Here is an 18,199-nt window from a genome sequence, read left to right on the forward strand (position 1 = left end):
CCATCTTCCTGCTCTAAAACGTCTGTCCTGCAAAATGCAAATTAAAGAATATATAAGACAGTTATATGTGAGGAAGAGTAAGTCAACAGAAGCCCAAATCTCTGCTCATCCTATAATAGTCACTTAAAGTGATTGCAGTCTTATCCACACAAGGAAAGCCTACCATCAAATTAAGATACACAAAACACAAAAGGGTTTTCACAACTTCACTTGTCCAATTAAAATATGTCTGCAAGAATAATTGACACCTCAACTATATTGTCATTTTCTGTTTGTTCCTCCCTCCCTCCTTGAGCACACACATTGAGCCCAGCATACTAGCTGGAGATTTCTGGGAGTTGAAGCAGAGGTGGGCTGCTGCCGGTTCGGACCAGTTCGGGTGAATCGGTAGTTGCGGCCTGCCCCGGCGCTATCCTGTCCTATATCGCTGTGTTTTTGAAGCCGTGCGCATACGCGGAAGGTGCTCACATAGTCGGTGCTGGGCGAACCAGTTGTTACATTATGTGACGCCCATCTCTGAGTTGAAGCCCACACATCTTAAACTTGCCAAGGTTGAGGAACACTGAGCTACAATATGGGAAGCTGATAAAGCATTTATGAGATGCTTCTTAGTAGAAAATGTGTTTGATTCTTTGCGAGAATGGTTAATCCAGTTAAGGGAGTATGCTTTGATGTCCAAAATAACTTTGCATCTTAAAAGTAAATTTAACACAGAATTTAAATAACAATAGAAACAATTTCTGGAATAGAACTTAATACCTGAATTTGTACTCCATCCATAATTTTGGTAATTTTATGTATATAGTTCATATTTCAATTTCATGGTATACTTAAAGCAGAATAGATTCTGACTCAATGTATTGTAGCTTATAATTTTATGTGGTGATTTATATCTTACTGACCACACTTCTCACTATTTATCCTAGTTTAAAGCTTAATAAAGATGGTAGTCATTCAAAGCCATACGTGATTTTCAGTCATTCATAATTTATTAATGGTATAGTGGAAAACTAATTTTTGGATGCTTTTATTATTCCTTGCCTACCAATTTATGGTTCATTTATTTTTTTATATGTTTACTCTTTTCTGTGTTTATATACTATGTTTATAAAAATTAAATAAATATATATTTCATTTAATTTCATTTCATTTATTAAATTTTTATACCGCCCTTCTCCCGAAGGACTCAGGGCAGTGAACAGCCAAGATTAAAATACATACAATATGAAAATTAAAATAATTTAAAAATAATTAAATCAATTTGGCTTCCCCAATTTAAAATCCCTTACCCATAAAATTAACCAAGTTAAAAATTTTAAGCCATTAATATATAAATAAAACATGCTATATGGCATAATAGAAAACTAAGGTTTGATGCATGGACATCCATGGGGAGAACAGACAAGGCACAAAATACGCACAACAACATTGCAATGCAAGCTCAGCCTCTTAAGTATTTACATGCAGTTATTAAGAAACACAACTTGTAGTATCATGATACATATTTCATCACTTTGGCATCTTTCTGGTTAGGAATGATGACTTAAGGGTCTGATAATCAGGGCTTATCAGTTTTCTTTGTCTCTGTCTCAGTTGCAAGAGGAGATGGGAAATTTTGCTTCATTTTTAAACAAATGCAGGTTAGATGTTTTGTCTCAACTCAAAACAAATCACAGTTATCCTTTTTATAGTTTAGGATGACTAAAAATGCATTTCCAGATGCAGGACTCTATTATTGTCCTTGATTGCTGATAGGAATTGTAAATCAACAATATAAGGGTTGCAAACTGTGGCTAAAAATTCTTTTCTGGACCAGAATAAAAGATTAGTTCTGGGTCTGGACATAAAAAGAAACCATGGCTAACTAAAAATGGATTTAGAAGCTTTCAAACTCTTCTTTATGTCAGAGTAGAAGAAAACAAGGAGGGAGGGCATGAGTTTATGGCCTACACATACATACATAAACCATAGTTTGGCATTAAGTTCAAATCAGACCAATATTTGTGCTGAGAAATCCAAGGAATGAACCTGAAATGGAAATGGATCTCCAGAGGATCCTTTGCCACAAGAAGTCCCTGGCTCCTGCTTGCAGCAGCATGGAAATTCCTCCAGACCCAGCTGAAAAAAGTGAAAGTATCTCTGGAAGGACCTCTTAAATAGCCACACAATTTCCCCCTACAGATTTAATTTTAAAAAATATTAAATTAAAATGAACTATTTTGTGAGGGTCATGGTGACTTAATGAAGCAGTCTGCTAGTTGAGGTTTCTTTCCTATATTTATTTATTTAAGGGAGGGGGAAACTTGGATTAGACTAATACCTGAATAAGTGGCTATTCCCTCTCCTGTGCAAAAAAACTCCTTTTCATTACAAAGTCTGACATTTGGCTTCGTTCTCCAACTCTGTATCTCCTCACAGTTTTGCACTTTTTCACTTATTCTTTTAAAATAAGGAGCATAAGAACATTAAAAAATACCAATTTATTGTTTATCAAAACCAATTTATGTACTTCATATATGCCCAGACTATCTTTTTTATTACTATTGCTGTTATTCCTTGGGTGGAAGGAGAAGGAGAAGGAATCCCCTTGCCAATCCTGTTTGTGTGCTCTAAGATACGGTTGCCATAGAAACTCACTGTGGATACAGTTTGTAAAAATTTGGCTCACTACAGCTGTGAGATGCTGCGCTGGGGGTAAAGTGGCCAGAGAGCTCCAAGGGCAGGGGAAAGCTCTCCATCGTTCCTCCGAGAATCCACCAAGCCCTTCTTTCATTCACCATCTGTCTAGACACAAGTCAAGATGTGACCTCAGCAAATCAAGGGGAGGGGGAAGGGGGGAGCTGACCTAATAAAACAAGAAGGGAAAAATGCATTTATGGAGGGAATGGGAAGCATATGCCTGCTTAGTTCTCATTACAGCTACTTGTGCTAATAGATATTTTCATGGGCGTTTTTGAAATCCAAACAGGGTTCTCTCTGAGGTCGAGATCAAGCACACAATAGAAATTAGCATAATGAGATTCTAAACTCATTTTGTTTAGTGATTGTTGCTCTCCTAGCTCCTTCATGGAATGGATTAGCTTAAGCTTTGGATATGGGCTTTCAATACACAGGACGAGGCTGCTTATATGTAAAACTAAATGGAACTCTACAGACTGAATGCTCTACATCCAAACCATGCAAAAAAGTACAAAGGTACATTATGGGGCAATTATCGAGATCACACATTTTATATCCTGTTAAGAAACATTTTCCTTCCTTCCTTCCTTCCTTCCTTCCTTCCTTCCTTCCTTCCTTCCTCCCTCCCTCCCTCCCTCCCTCCTTCCACTACTTCATCTAATTTCATTTACGTTATCAAAGGTCCTGTTTCAAGTTGTGATAAACCCCTGAAGGAGCAGTTGAATATATATATATATATATATGTCTTTGGTTATTCGGGTCTTCTCCCACGTAAAATTGGAAGTGTCTTGGCGACGTTTCGACGAAGTCTCATTCGTCATCTTCAGGCTGGTGGTCTCGGCTTCGTGCTTCCAGGAGCAAAGCCGAGAACGAAGCCAAGACGTGGGAGAAGACCCGAATAACCAAAGACCTACATACAAACACCCGCGAAAACCTGAGAAAACAAATATATATATGATGATTATCAATAAAGTTCATGGAGTTTTACTATTTTCCCTCTTCCCATCGGTCCATATACAGGACCAGTATTGGTTTTTAAAATATTCAGCAAAGCATTTTCAACAAAACATTTGAATTTTCAGGTTTCTAATCTATTTTAATAAATTATTTATCTAGTTGAATGATTTTATTATTCTGCACCCACCTAAGGGCAGAAAAAAAGTGAATTGAGACATAAATTTGCAAAACACAACAACCACATTCTTAAAAATCTTTAGAGTTTAGGATAGCATATTTGGATTGAATTCCAAATAAAACCAGTATAGTATTTCAGGAAAAAAGTGAATCCCTGCTGGAGCTTGCTGCATTACCCTTTTTGTTGTTATTGTTCAGGTAAAAAAACAAATAGATTAATTAATAAAACAGTTCAAATATGAATTTAAACTACATAGAACTTAGTTTAATATTCTGGATTAATTGATTTGTAAATCAGACTGAAAAACACCTGCAGGTAGATGAAAATATAATAAAAAGCAGGGGAAGGTTTCTGCTATTTTGTATAGCAGAATGACTGGCATAAATCTAAAGTTTCTAACATCTAAGTACAAGAAAGCAAGAGAGAAATCTGGCCAGTTTTTTAAAGACAGAGCATCCCTCATGAAATGTGTTGCTTAGAAAGGAGTAATGTGTATCATGTTTCCAGACTAGCTACCAGTCCATTTTGCCCGAAATGGTATTAATCCTTATTTGCTTCCTTCCACTAGCATCACCGGAGGACTGTATATTTGTCAAAAGCATCCTGCTGGTGGCCAGAGCGGCCTGAAGAAAGCCCCACCCCTTTTGACTGAATGTCACATGCAGGGTGAGGTTTTGATTAACCTCCATCTGGACTTTTTTTAAAAATTCCTCCTGTGGATGCCCCTGTTCCCTTCCTAGATAAGTTTGCTAGGAAGAAGCCAGAATTGAGGTGAGCAACTCTGTCACTAAGAAGATATGAATTTGTTTAGTTTATTCGATCTGCATCCCACCTTTCTTCTTGAGCAAATACTCGGGGCAGTCCAAGTAAACTGCTATTCAGAGACTTATTAATAAAATTAGAATATTTTCAAATATTGCAAATAGGGAGGGAGCTGTCATTACCTTTGACCCTAGCCTCTATACCTTTCTAATGGTATAGAACTGCAAACTATATTACCATAATGATAATATATATTATATATATTATAGATTAAGCTACCTCACATAGAAATATGAAAAACTCACAGTGTGAGGCTCTAAAAGAAGAAGATGGCATTGGACAGCTATCCTATGATTAATGTGTTTTTGTTTTTTTTTTAATTTGATTTATATGCCACCCTTCTCCGGAGACTCAGGGCGGCTTACAATGTGTTAAGCAATAGCCTTCATACTTTTGTATATTTATACAAAGTCAGCTTATTGCCCCCATAAACTGGGTCCTCATTTAACCTACCTTAGAAAGGATGGAAGGCTGAGTCAACCTTGAGCCTGGTAAGATTCAAACCTGCAGAAATTGTAGGCAGCTGTGTTAATTACAGGGTGCATTAAACCACTGTACTACCAAGGCTCCTTGGTAGTACAGAAGGTTCAGAAATACTTATTTTCCTGTGGGTTGAGGACAGTTTCTTTCATACATGAACACGTTATGTGTGCAAAGTATATAAAACCTTCATTGGCTTCTGAGGTTATACATGTGTTGCCTTAGCTAGATTGGTGTTGTGGACTTATCTTCTGAATATATATATATATATATATATATATATATATATATATATATAATTTTAGTTACAATAGTAACAGCTAATACAAGCCAAACTTAGAAAAGGATAAGAGAAAGAGTGTGTACTCCTATGGATTATTCATTTAGGGACTGTCTGAATTCCATGAGAGTTTCATAAATTGATTGCACACAGCAGCAGCATCAATAACAGTTTCCCACTTTTTATGGTAATAGTAGTTGTAGTTTATAACACTTATGGGATCATTCAACTTTTCTGCTTAAAAATGACTAGCCACTCTGTTGTACTGAGTGTTGTCACATTCCCAATGGAAAAAGGTGACATTAACTCAGGTACTCCTATTGCCTTCCTTCCAGGATCTCTTTTACCTTTGACAGTCACATAAAGACGTTCTTTCAAGCAAAGCTTCACAGGTTTTTTGCTGCCCATTTACTTTGCATTAAAGGGATGGTTTCAGAACTGGCCCTGAACTCCATTTTTTAGGAATTCTCCCTCCCCCACAATCAGAGTCTCCCCATTTATAATCAAGCATTGAAAAAAAAATCATGAAAACAAACATGAACCCATAAGTCTATCTTTGACATTTTATCTCCAAGTTTATATTTTCCACTCAGGACATGTTTGTGTGCTGGGGTGGGGGAAGGCAATTGTGCAAAAAATATAGAGCTTGCTGTGCCTGTCCAAAGGGGATTAAGTCATGGACAAAAATAAAGAAGAATAAAATGTTAAGTTTTATCAGACACATTCCAGCCAATTACATAATATCAGTCATTATCACAAAATCCATAGTCTTCCTGAAATGCTTTCTTTGTATCAGGAAAATGACAAAACAGATATTTTTTCTCTGTCTTGAGATTCTATGGCACATTATTTAACTAAATCCTTCCAGATTTTCCACGTTTCCTTTAATCCAAAAGGTACAAATTACGATTTCAAACATCCTTGTTTTCATTTTTAAAAAATGAATAATAAAGGAAAGGAAGGAAGAAAGAACAGAGTGCTGGTGTTTTCTCCACACAGAGAAAGGGTGTGTTCTTGCTTTTCTCCTTGTGATCAAAGCTGAAACAGTGATTTTGCGTTATTATAAGAGTCATCATTTCTGCCTCTAATTTGGATGGTTTTTAATAAAGCTCCATTGATTCCACTGAATGAAACCCCTCTTGACAAATGCAGAACATACACACTGATTACTAAATACGCAGCAATTATCATATTCAGCAGCACACTTTAATATCTTATTTATAGATGTATCTATCTATAATTTGCTTTAATTAAGTTGCATTGATTTTAATGACAGCAGTCATCTCTTGAAGATGGAATTAGGGTTATATAATCCCATCAATACCATTGCATCATTGTTTAATGTTACTTTTTATACTCGACACTGCGTAGAATAAATTGTTCTTTCTAAAATTCCACACAAAAGACAGGATATCTTTCACTGGCACATCTACTCTAGATGTGGAGGAAATATATAAACTTTTGAATTACATAAACTTCAGCCTGTATGTTTAATCAATAGACAAACTAACAAATGGTACTGGGATAAAAGAATAGGGTCGGTAGCTTTTGACAAGGATAGATATGGTTTTTCACAACTCTTGATTCTCACTGTTCAGAAAATCTTACTTCCACCTTTCCCTCTCCTCTGAATTACTTGAAAACATGGGTTACCTTAGATTGCTGATTAGTTTACTTGAGCCTCCCCATTCTCCCTCCTCCTTTTCACATAAAATTGTTGAGGAAGAGAAGGTTAAAGGTTATTTTCCCTTAAAAAACAATGGAACATTTCTAATCTCTATTTGGTTCCTAAAGAAAAAGATGCTTAATGAAAAATTGGTGCTGAGTACATTCTTGTGCAAGTTGGTTAGGTTACAGTAATTTTAAACACATCTGAAGATATTGAGTGTATCTGCTCAGGCATCAAACAATTCTTATAAAAAGCCCTGATCTTCTCTATAAGCATAAACTGTACCTCTGAAATGCCCATCTATTCAGGCTGAGCCTTATGAGAAAAGATGGTAGCAATGTAGTTTTTTTTCCCGAAACAGAAAAACCTGTTGCCACTCAATGTTTTGATTCATTTTGCGCAGTAATAAGGAAGGATTATGAGGTAAGGCTTTAAGTTATGATAACTTAGCAAATTTTTCTTCTTCTATTTTCAGTTTGATAACTGTAGATGGAATTGACAAGGTAATACCAGAAACAGTAGCCTCATATAAACATGCTCTAAGATTGAGATTTTGGAAATACATTTATAATTGGTTCATATGTTAAATGGTAGGTAGTAAATGAACTATACATTCTTTAATCATTTACCCTTCCTATGCAAAATTATTCACTTGGCATACTGAAAGAGCAGCTAATTTGTAATGTCAAGAAATAGCTCATTTTTTAAAAAATGCTATTATTTTTAGTCACTTCCAATAACTAAAAAGCCCTTACAAGGTCTAACCGCAAAAATAATTAGAACTGTGCTGTATGAAATATTCGCTACTGTTAGTCATTTTTAAAAAATTCTAGCGTGATTTAAAATTTAAAAAAACAATAATCTCTTACTCCGTTTGGTCAATCTAACTCTAAATCTATCAGCTGAAAAGTATGCATGACTTACTCCCAGACAACTGTGTCTCCTTGTTCTCTTACTTTGCACAGACCAAGATTTCGGCTAATGATTCACTAATGGAAAAGGATTCAGACAGTAGGTATAAACGATAGCCAACAGCATATTTTTAATAGTATCTTTGCATTCCCTTAATCACCATTATATGCCTAGCTGTATATGTATAACTTTTCCCAACAATCTCAGTTAAGCAGTGTGAAAATATCCAAGGATCTGGGCTTCTAATAGCTTAAAAGTTTTACTGGATGAGATGGCCAGCAAACAATTTCCCAAAGCATTCCAAGAACACTCTGGGACAACTTTGCTTCCTCTTTGATGCAAGAAGTTAGTTACATTTGGGAAAGGAAGCAACATGACATTTTGCTGCTTCTGGGAGTGCTTGTTTTATTTTGCACTACAATTGAAGCCCTCAGCGCTCCCCCCCCCATGTTTAAAAGGAATACCCTTTATGGCAGCAGATGGTAAAAGAAAGATTGGAGTGATGAAAATACTGCTTGGGGGCTGTCTACTTTATTTTCTAGTCAGATTTATGGTTACCTAACTGTAGGCCACCCACAAATAGAGCAGGACTGGCTGAACCAAAAATAAACCACAGTTTCAGGCTGAAGTTAAGGTATTCTGCCTTAATCATAATTTGATACTTCTTTGTACTTTTTTTTTTCCATTCAATCATGTCAGATTCTCGGAGACTGTCTGAATAAGTCCCTGCTTTTTTTTTTTTTTTTGGCAAGGTTTTTCAGAAGTGGTTTGCCACTGCTTCCTTCCTAAGACTGAAAGAAAGAGACTGGCCCAAGATCAACCAGTTGGCTTTGTGCCTAAAGCAGGACTAGAACTCATGGTCTTCTCATTTCCAGCCTGGAGCCTTAACTTCCACAACAAACTGGGTCTCCTTGGCTCTGACATCATGGGTTGTCATAGGAGTCAGATTTATATGCTCACATAGTTAAAAAAGAGAAGATAACTTCCTTGTGATCAATGGAATGAAAAAAAAAAAGGCAACAAAGAGTGCTGTCCTTCCGAAACAGGCATAAAGAAATCCTAGTATGTATGTATCCAGAATATAGGTTTGTCAATGAACTGTGCTTGTATTGTAATGAAGGAGCATAGTGATCACACCAATATTTGCTATTTGCTTCTAATATGATATACTGCTAGAAATCATTTATTAGGAATTAAGCTTTGTTATTGGCTTCTGAGGGAACAAACCCCCCTGAATTAACGGTTGGAGATTGTTGTATATCTCCAACTAACATGCATATAGCAGCTTGGCCCTAGGTCAGTCTCATTGCACAAGTCGGTGCATTGGTGCACACATCCAATAAAGCCATGCAATTGGAATGAATGCCCACATGCCCAAGGAAACTGCAACAGAAGGGAATTACGTATGATCTCACACTAAGCTTCCAGACCTCTCCTAAATCAAGAAAACTGAAATCATGTTCAGAAGAATAGCAAATATCCCAAACTGGAGAAGAACGTAAAATTACAGGCAACTGGGAATATTCTGTAATTCTGCAATTTGCTTTATAAATCCCAATTGCTAATGACTTCCTCGAATAGTGATTGTTTGCAATTACTATAGTGATGAAAAAGTAACTTTGGCACCTATGCCTACATTTACAATAACAAAAGTCTTCAGTGTGAAACTGATTAAGTTCTGGTCAATTTCAGGCAGCAGCTGCAGAAGGGTTCTAATCAATTAATTAAGATTACAGAGCTGCAGCTTGTTAACTGATGCTTAGCACTTTTTAGGGATGCACTGCCCTGCAGAGAAAGGCAGCTCAGAAAACAACTGCTTGTTTAGGCAATCTCTTCATCTAGCAAGGGAGCAAAAAAGAGAGAGGAAAACCAGGTTACACACAGGACATAGTATGAGAGAACTTTGTCTGAATGAGACAGCAGCAACAAGTGACTCTCTCTCTCCCCCCCCCACACTTCCTCCCTCCTTCCTTCCCTCTTTCTCTGTGTCTCTTAATTTCACTGAAATCAAATGCAGCCACTAAATGGAGTAATTGTTTTAAATCTCTATATTTTAGATTGTACCATAACTATTGTTACAGCTTCTTCCCTCAAGATGACGCTGTTGGAAATTGCATGCCAAAACAATTAGACACAAGGACAGTCCCCCTCCCCCCATGCAGTGGTGAAATCCAATTTTTTTTACTACCAGTTCTGTAGGCGTGGCTTGGTGGGTGTGGTGTGGCAGGGGACGAATACTGCAAAATCTCCATTCCCACCCCACTCCAGGGGAAGGATACTGCAAAATCCCCATTCCCTCCCCTCTCCTGGTAGAAGGATATTGTAAAATCTCCATTCCCACCCCACTCTGGGGCCAGCCAGAGGTGGTATTTGCCAGTTCTCCGAACTGCTGAAAATTTCACTCCTGCCCCCATGCCATCACTCTCCTAAACAACTAATTCCCACAACACTGTCTTATGCACTGGGAAGTCAAATTACCTAGTAGGGCTGTATTAGTATTAATCCTTCTCATCTTTCCTATTACCTATTTCCTTAGTTACTTATGACTATAACTTTGTTGTTTGTATGATTTATGTAGCTTGCTTTTATTTAGTATACTATTATGATTTATGTAGATTGCTTATTTAGTATCCTATGACTATCACTGAGTGTTGTCTTATAATTTATGATTGTATTTTATGATTATGATCATGATTGATCACTTGTTGCTTGTATGTACACTGAGAGCTTATGTTCCAGAGACAAATTCCATGTGTGTCCAATCATTCTATTCTATTCTATTCTATTCTATTCTATTCTATTCTATTCTATTCTATTCTATTCTATTCTATTCTATTCTATTCTATTCTATTCTATTCTATCCCTATCCCTATCCCTATCCCTATCCCTATCCCTATCCCTATCCCTATCCCTATCCCTATCCCTATTCCATTTACAATTATGTGAGCATTATTCACTCTAAAATGCAAGAGCCTCTAAGAATCCCTCTAAGGTAGTGTTCGGTTTATGGTAATATTTTTCATTCCTGATTACCAAAACGTGTTGATTAATAGCTGTATGTATGTCATTAGAATGCACATTCCATAGGTCAGAAGCATTTCTGGAATAAAGTAAACATGGAATAAGTCATGCTATTCTTTCTATCATCCATAAAAGATTTTCTTATCAATAAAGTTTCTGATGACCTTGGTGTGTCTGGTTAGCAGTTTTGCAGACTTTTACAGAAAAGCAAGCTCAAATAATTAAGTGTTCCTTTAATCTCCTCCCTATCTCATATATTGAGACAGGATGAGATAATGACACTACTATTTAAATTTAATTTCTTCTTTTTGTTGGATGAAACTTGAAGACAATAATATGTCAATCATATCATTTTAATATTTCAGTATTTCTCATTAATGCAATATACTTGGACTAAAAACAATTCTGAACAAAGAAGGTGCCACACTGATGGAAACCTCTAACGAGAAGAATTAAAAGCAAAAGATGTGCCTGGAACTGTGCTATGCAAGTAAGTCATATATACTTTGAGGCACTAATACAGATTTTTGGCTGAAATCTCTCTCTGAATTATTATACTTGCTTTTGAATGGACATGTTGGATTGCATGTTCACAGGAATCTTAGTTCCAACCTAGATGCTTCCAACCTAGATGGAAGCACACTGAAAATGAGAAGCCACTTCTGAGCCAGTGATGGTGAACTTTTTGGTCTCAGTGTGTCAAAAATTTGGAAAATGCCTAATTTGACTTTGCTGGAATGTTACCCTTCCCCATCCCCCAAAAAGAAACAATTCTCTATCTCTCCACCATATAGGCCATTCTAGTGGCACTTGGTGATAGCGCTGAGGCTGGGCCTGAAATCCAGTGCTCCTGAGCACCTGCCACGTGCCGCTTACCTTCAGGTGTATTCTCTTTCTGCTGACAGGCCCCTGCAACCTACCAGAGGTTGCTCTGGGCTGCATGAGCCTTCGTTTTTTTGGTGCAGCTTCAGAGGATGCTCCATTCTCACACAATATTTGGAGATTCTGGAGGCCACATGAGAACATATCTCATTCTCATGCAGCCCTCCGGTGCCTGCCAAAATCAGACGAGAATGAGGTGTGCTTTTGAGAATGGTTGTCAATGTTGGTCAATGCTAGCATGTCACCCAAAATGTTCTAGCATGTCACCTTTGACACGTGTGTCATAGGTTCACCATCCCTGCTCTGGGCTCCCTGGAAGCACCATTTCCAAAATCTGAAGCTACCGAAGCTTCAAGATCTTATGATCCTTTTACAAATGAGATCATTGCCATCTCAGTGCCCTTCTCTCTGGGTGGCTTTTCGTCCCATTAATCCAATCGTTTGTTTTTGTTAATTTGATGCTTTAATTGTTTTAAACACAAGCAGATTGTTGGGACCCTCGCATAGAAAGCCCAAGGCTGAGATAAACTAGAAAACGGACAACAGATATCTTCAACTGGATAATAAAAAAGGCTTGCTTTATTTTCATGTTTTTAGGCCACATTAAAAATACTTCCAGTTTTTTAACAGAACATAAAGTCAGGGAAAACAAAAAACAAAGAACAATGAGTCTCTTTTCAGCTTCTATAGAGAAGCAGACACATGGAATGGTCAGTTCTTTCTTTGTTTCTTTAAACATGGAAGGACAGCATTTCTTTAATACTAGCATGACAGTCTACCGCTTTGGTTCATTTGTAATATTAAAGCCAACCTTTTGACACTGACTGTGATTGAAAATAACTCCTTTTGTTCTTCCAGTCTTGCATTCTCTTCTTCTCCCTTTATTGCTGTTAGTTTACTACACGGCTGTTCCAGATAACTACTGCTTTCTAATGACTCACTGCTCCTCTTTCCAATCAGTTGTCTTGTTATCAGTTTGAATTGTTATCTATATTTTCATGTTCTCTCATTACATTAACTTTTAACCCAAGCATTTTGAGCTCAGCACATCGGCGCTGGAACTCTCAGAGGCTAAAGTTTCAACTTAAGCTACTCAAAACATTTGTAGAAGTCAGCAGTGAGTCTGAACAGTGAGAGCCAAAAATCTGCGCTTGAGACTTTGGAAGGAGAGGAGAGAAAGTAGCAAAACTTCTCAGTTCATTAACTGGCAATGGGCAGCTGGATCTCTCACTCTATTTTTAATATTTAGCATGATTCACTGTACTATCATACATGGCTACATGCTGCTGTGAGAGTATGCATGTCACAGCAGGATCTAAAACTGAATTGCAGATCAAGCAGAGAAAAAAGGCAGTAAAATACACATATAGGCAGATACACACACAAGGGAAACAGCATTTCATTGTCTCTAGGAGTCTTGCTTTGCTAAAGACTCTCACGAGTAGAAAGCACGGGCAATAATCCTTGCATTATTACATTCTAAACATTTAGTTAGTGCACAAATCAGGATACTCCATCACCATAGGGGAAAAAAATGGGGTAGGGGACAGAATGACAAATGCCTTACATTGCAATCCACCCTGAATAAAACAAATAATATTTTTGCTGTTAAACTTTAACCTTGCATGCTTTCCTTCTAATCTAATAACAAACCAGAACAGTATTCATGGAATGTTAATGGCTAGAGTAATAAATCCACCTTAATCCTTTTAAAAATAGATAGGATAGAGGGTAAACAAGAAAGACTTCTCTTCTGCTTGTCTATCCATTCCACCTTAAATAATTATGGCAAAAAGCCCTCTAAACTTCAGCCGTAGTATGTAAACAAAGCACATCACCAAAATTCAATTGGTTGCATTAACATTTATCAAAGCTATCAGCTGAAGATGATTTTAGCTGAATTTCATATGCCATAAGAACTGACTTCTTTTTTAAAAAAATCACACTGGATTAAATTTTCCAAGTGCTAAAGATTTAGTTCCTTTAAGCCTGTGGTCATAACTGGGAGACAACTTTCCCTCCCTTGCTGATAACAGTTGATAACAATATTTGTGTGATCTAATGCTATCTACCAGTTTTGGTACCAGATGGATGCCAGATGGACAATGCCCTTTTTTGGACACCAGTGCTAAACATCATTGGAGATGGGGTCAAGTCTGGTCAGCTGGCCATCTCAAATGACACTTCAAAACAAGACAATTGAGGAGAAGACTGCAACATCTGTTCCAAATTTATAAGGACCATAGAAAATAATATGAAGTTAATATAGAGCTTCAAACAAACAAAGATTCTAGCCTCCATGAACTTTGCCTTGCAACTGGATCACTGGTGTCCCCTCTGACTTTAAAGAATAGGCAGTATACTTCTCTCTTTGAAGAAGTGAATTATAATATCTCAGTTCAAAAATCCAGATGACCTCAAATTAACAGCAAGAGGCCCAAGAATCTCTACCTTTTTGGTGCTTACCTGGATTTTTTCAGCCCAGCAACGGTGGTCATATGCAATAGTACCATGAACTCTCAAGACAGGGCAAGACAGCTTCCTTTCAAATGGCAAAGCAGGACAACAAAGCAAAACCAATGGCTCTTGTCTGGGAAAGGCTGAGACTGCACAGGACGCAAGCAAAGGGAAGAGGAAAGAGGACAGTGGGGCAGAGACCTAGTAGAAGTATTAATTTTTAAATTTGTTTTTCAGAAGGCAGATCTAGCTTTCAAATCAGATGTAGCACCAATTGTTTAATGGGCCAAATGTGATTTTTCAGAAGGAGCTTTCCCCCTTCCTTTCTTTATGTATAAAAGAAAACAAATGCCCTTAAGTTGAGAAAGAGGTCTGCAGGAAAATACAGCTGACTTCAAAGCACAGTCTCCACTCTGCAATTTTCTTCATAGAGAAGTTATGATAAACAGGTTATGTGGTTCCCTAAGGTTACCATGGAAACCTTTTCTTTTCAGGCCATCATTTCCAAAGGTACAATTTGCATCAAAATGACAGAACTTGATTTTTTTTGGGGGGGGGAGGAGATTCAAGAGAGGTCATGCCAGCATGTCTTATTGCTATTATTTCAAAAGTTGCAACGGTAACATTTAAAGGAAAGATGTACTGTATTAATCAAGCTAAACTTAGTGGCTGAGTAGAAATTAACTGGTATTTCTTTGGTTATTAAACTTGTATCAGGAGAAATTAATCTTTGAATTCAAGAATAAATATTAAACATTAATTTTCTGTTGTACCTGGTATTCTTTGATACTGTATTGCCTATTGCAATGATTCCATAGCAAGAATCTGCTTTGGATGATGCCCGAACAGTCAAGTTTCCCATTATTCTAATAAGAGTTTGCCTTTCTGGATACTGTACCTAAGAGAAGAAGCCTTCTAACAATGGTACTGTAAATTAAACCAATACTTGATTTACAATCAATAAATCTTGTAAGCAGCTACTGCTATAATATGATCTATTCCCTCTAAGCGGGAAATAATATTTATAAATGCAATGTTTTTGATATAATCACCAAATAAAATCATCATTAGCTACATTTAACAATATTGTACGTGAACAAATGCAACATATATTTTAACACCTAAACACAGTGTCTCTTAGGTCACTTTATATATAGCTTAGAAATGGCAAATATGTTGATTTGGTTTCCCCATGTTTTGTGATTTATTTTGCGCATCTGTCAAGTTAACTGAAATTATTTTGCACTAAAAATAATGTGTCTTTTGCATTGATTATTATTCCTCCAAACATGCATTTTTCTTTGCAATTTTGTCTAATACACCCAATAAATATACCCAATTTATGGAAATATTAATATAATCCTTCTTGCATATATTCATTATATTATCCTTAGTACAATTTTGTCTTATTGAATTGAATTATGGAATTCAGAAATATGGTGAAATGGTGATGAAATTTCAGTTTGTGCATTAGTTTGAAAATGGGAAAACAAACATGTTCAAATACAAGTAAATTGTGTTTTCTCCCATTACCATTATATAGTAGTAGCTCCAAAGGACTTTTGTAATTTCACTACAGGAAGCAGATCTGTGTATGTATCCCCCCCCATAAATGAACATGAAATGAAATTAATATTGCTGATCCAATAAAAGTTATATATGGTTACACTGGATGAATGGGAACGTAATAATGAAAAGGGAATTGTAGCAGGAAAGCTCTATTCATTTATGGCTCAGGATTTGGAAAACGTTTGTACTGTTCTCAAAAAAATGAGGTTTTGATGGTTCTTTGCAACCACATTAAAAATGACAATTCAAATTCTATTTTTCCAGCATTACTAATATAGTTTTATGAAAAAAATTATTATTTGACTTTTGGCTAGTTCCAATATTAAATTCTTAGTATTATTATTATTTCCTTAAAGCTACATAATTCATGATTTCTCCCAGATATTTAGGAAAGAACTAAAATATTGGAAAGACACAAAAGTGTTGGTTTCATAAATGGAAGCTATAAATAGTTGGAAAAGAATGTCAAAACATATATTGTTTTTTCCTTGAAAAGTTTAAAATGTAACAAAATTGTAGGATATCTAAAATCTTCATTTAAGTGTGACTGTTTCACATAAAGTTCATTGAAAGCAAGATAGATAGTAAAATGATTGCCCAAACATTTGAGTTAAGATTTCAAAATGACAGAACTGTAGTACTTTTTCTGAACTATGTTGCTTAAACTATCAGTAGCAAACTTTATGAATGTGTGTTTAGGATGATAAGCAAATTCCAGCGGAGGCATTTTAGATTTTATGTAATTGCTACAGAGCTTTGAAAAGGAGATGACATCTTGGGATATTACTATATTTTCTCTCTCTGACTGTGCAGATCATCAATAATACAAATGTGAATATGCAATTCAGAACTACACAAATAGACCATTGTGGCATAGTGCTTAAGGGTTGGACTGGCACTGGGAAGATCCTGGTTCTAGTCCACTGCTGATGTTTTGAACCAATCCTTTTTGCTCTATGTTCAACAGGTCCTGGATTACACACACACACACACACACACACACACACACACACACACACACACACACCTATATACAGGTAGGCCTTGACTTATGACCACAATTGAGTCCAAAATTTATGTTGTTATATGAGACATTTGTTAAGTGAGTTTTGCACCATTCTGTGACTTTTCTTGCCACAGTTGTTAAATGAATCATTGCAGTTATTTAGTTAGTAACATGGTTATTAAGTGAATCTGGCTTCCTCATTGACTTTGTTTTCGGAAGTTTGCAGAAGCTGATCACATGATTCCAGGACAAATGTCATAAATATGAACCAGTTGACAAACATCCGCATGTTGATTACATGACCATGGGGGTGCTGCAATGGTTGTAAGAGTGAAAAATGGTCAAGAGTCACTTTTTTCAGTGCCGTTGTAAATTTGAACAGTCACTAAATGAACTGTTGTAAGTCAAGGACTACCTGTATATTTTTGGGGGGAGAAAAATGGAAGGAGGGAATGTCATGTAATATATATTGTCTTGAGCTCCTCAAAAATAGGAGCTATAAATCTAATAGATATTCCTATTATTCCTAGGTGATAGACAAACAGATGAAAAGAGAGAGAGAGAGAAACTTATAGATCTGCACATGACTGAATATGGGGGCATTCAGTTTTTTTAAAATTACATTAGTTTTGAATTTACGCTTGTTCTGTGTCAGATTATTTGTGAAGCTGGAACATGGTCTAAGCTTCTCTGTTTCTAGAATGTACAAGCAAGAAGAGGAGCACATGGTACTAATATGAATTGAGAGAATGCTACTCAACAAAAAATTAATCAGTTATTGTTGATGATGATGAAATATAGTATTGTTAATTAAAGTAGAATTTATTTTCAGATAATAAATAGGGATTGATGAACAATCTGAAACTTCATGAGGGGGGTCATATCAATGCCAATCGCCTGGGGACACCAGAATGGGATGGAGCCCGTCAAGCGGCTTATTTAATTGATTGATTGTTGCCAGGAGAGTGGGGGTTATTGCTTGTTACTATTTTCATATTGGGTTTTTATCTGTGTAAGCCACTGGGAGTCACTTGAAAGTGAATTGGATGACCATACAAATTTTCTTAAATAAATAAATAAATGAGTTGAAGAGTTTGGGGTATGATGTTTAAGATAGAGAAGAAAAATTGTAAGAGAAAACTTAACTAACTTAAATGAATTCAAAATTCCATGGCCAGCTGGATTTCATCCCAAGGCACTGAAGGAACTAGCAGAGGATTCTGGAAAACCATCATTAATAATTACCGAAGGTTAGCAAGGTCCTGGTAAAGAGTGAATATCATTCCT

The 18,199-nt window shown here is 36.4% G+C and overlaps 1 protein-coding gene across 1 annotated transcript in view; it reads right to left on the reverse strand.

Moving 5' to 3' along the window:
* Nucleotides 1-18,199, reverse strand: part of PARD3B (par-3 family cell polarity regulator beta) — a 582,830-nt gene that overhangs the window by 39,324 nt on the left and 525,307 nt on the right. The window lies entirely within an intron of this gene.

The sequence above is a fragment of the Pituophis catenifer genome, unplaced genomic scaffold (assembly GCF_029215685.1).
Source record: "Pituophis catenifer annectens isolate HBS135680 unplaced genomic scaffold, rPitCat1.0.hap2 SCAF_1, whole genome shotgun sequence".
Taxonomy (NCBI): domain Eukaryota; kingdom Metazoa; phylum Chordata; class Lepidosauria; order Squamata; family Colubridae; genus Pituophis; species Pituophis catenifer.